Source organism: Coenobita brevimanus, chromosome 57 (assembly GCF_032717465.1).
Source record: "Coenobita brevimanus isolate Jiangsu-jjx chromosome 57, ASM3271746v2, whole genome shotgun sequence".
Classification (NCBI taxonomy): Eukaryota; Metazoa; Arthropoda; class Malacostraca; order Decapoda; family Coenobitidae; genus Coenobita; species Coenobita brevimanus.
Window position 1 is genome coordinate 57,850,969 of NC_137010.1, and position 2,500 is coordinate 57,853,468.

Below are 2,500 nucleotides of genomic sequence, written 5' to 3' on the forward strand. Positions count from 1 at the left end.
AGTGTTTTGGTGAAGGTCATTTTGTAGCTGTATATTTCGTGTAATGTGTTTTGGTGTACTGTATTGTCATGGTGAAGGGCATTTTGTAACTCTTTTCGTGTCGTGTTTTCGTGTAATGTATTGTCTTGAAGGGTATTTGTGGCTATTTATTTTCGTGTCGTGTTTTCGCGTAATTATTGTCTTGGTGAAGGACATTTCGTAACTATATTTTCGTGGCTTGTATTGTTTTGAAGGTAATTTCGTAACTGATTATTTTCGTGGATTTTATTGCCTTTTATTAATCACGTTGGTCAGATTTCTTGTATGTAGATTAAGGAAGTTTATTTTATTATTATTATTATTATTATTATTTATTTATTTGTTGTTAGTTATATATTTTATGACTTCTTTCTGTTTTTCATACACAGAAAGAGGTAAGCCTTTTATATCTGCTTATGTCTGTTTGTCTGTCAGTCTGTCTATTTTATCTATCTGTCTGTTTATGTCTAGCCATCCATCTATCTATCTATCTTTCTATCCGTCAATCTATCTATCTGTCCATCTATCTATCTATCTGTCTATCTATCCGTCTATCTATCTATCTGTCTGTCCATCCATCTATCTATCTATCTTTCTATCCGTCTATCTATCTGTCCATCTATCTGTCTATCTGTCTATCTATCTGTCCATCTATCTATCTGTCTGTCTATTTTTCCATCTATCTATCTGTCTATCTATCTATCTCTATTTTTCCATCTGTCTATCTGTCCATCTATCTATATCTGTCCATCTATCTATCTATCTGTCTGTCTATTTTGCCATCTATCTATCTATCTGTCTATCTGTCTGTCTGTCTATTTTTCCATCTATCTATCTGTCTATTTTTCCATCTATCTATCTATCTGTCTGTCTATTTTTCCATCTATCTATCTATCTATCTGTCTGTCTATTTTTCCATCTATCTATCTATCTGTCTGTCTATTTTTCCATCTATCTATCTATCTGTCTGTCTGTTTTTCCATCTATCTATCTATCTGTCTCTTTTTCCATCTATCTATCTGTCTGTCTGTCTGTATGTATCAAGTCTATCTGTCAATATTTATCATTTTATCCTTCTGTCTATCTATCTATTTATCTATCTATCCACCTGTCTGTCTGTCTATGTACCGGTGTCTTTCTATCCGTCAGTCTATGTATCTATCTCTCTATATACATCCATCTTTATCTATCAATCAATCTATCAGTCAATATTCAAATGGTTCTAGGAGTTAATTTGAATCTTCATCTTTGTCTTATGGTTTTATATTGATATTTTTGATTAATGAGTCAATGGGTATATGCAATTTTTTTATTTTTTGCGTGTTTTGTGGCGTCGTTTTTTTTTATATTCATTTTATTTTTGTTTTATTTATTTTTTGGTGAAATGGAAGTTTGGAAACGCAGAGGAAGAGGTGGATGATGATGATTATGAGAGAGAGAGAGAGAATGACGAGGAAGGGGCGGGAAAAGTAATCGAGAGAGAGAGAGAGAGAGAGAGAGAGAGAGAGAGAGAGAGAGAGAATGACGAGGAAGGGGCGGGAAAAGTAATCGAGAGAGAGAGAGAGAGAGAGAGAGAGAGAGAGAGAGAGAGAGAGAGAGAGAGAGAGAGAGAGAATGACGAGGAAGGGGCGGGAAAAGTAATCGAGAGAGAGAGAGAGAGAGAGAGAAGGTGAAAGATAACAGGTCCTTCTCTGTATTATGTAACTTCTGACTGACCCTGTAAGCATTATTTTCAATCTGTGTTAATTGATTGAGAGAGGGAGAGAGGGAGGCCAAGGATGAGATGGAGGGATGGAGTGGAGAGGTATATGACGGAAGGGGGGTGGGGTGAGCCGGGAGCAAGGCAGTAAAATGGCGGGGGACAGGGCGACGTGGAGGCGATTTGTTTGTGGCCACCCCGTATCGGCTTAAGGCGTCTGGCAGTAGACAGGTAGATAGTTAATTGATTTTTCTAATATTTCCCTTTTAATCAGTTTTCATACATAAGCGAGTCTAGGCAGTTTTTTCTGATTTAGGTTTTTGGTGTGTGTGTGTGTGTGTGTGTGTGTGTGTGTGTGTGTGTGTGTGTGTGTGTTTTCGTATTTTCATCATGTTTCCTGTTTGTATTAGTGGCGTATTCCATATCTAAGCGGATTTTGCTGTTTTTTTTTAATGTATTTTCGTTTTTTTTAGTGTTTTTCTTTGTTTATCTTTAATTATATTTCGTTGTCAAGCGCTTATTTCGTGTTGTCAAGCACTTATTATATTTCTTTGTCTAGAGCTACATTACTGAAGTTTAGGGCGCGTCCACACCAAATGCATGCTGGTGCGGGAGGGAGTAAGACGTTCTCTCTCTCTCTTGATCTTGACCGTATCCCATAGACCCCTCGCTTGCATCCGCCCGCACCAGCAGAGATCTAGTGTGGACGCGACCTTAGATGGGGGCTATATGACATTTATTCTAACCTAACCTAAGATCCCTAACCTCTTTACATGGAGAGAG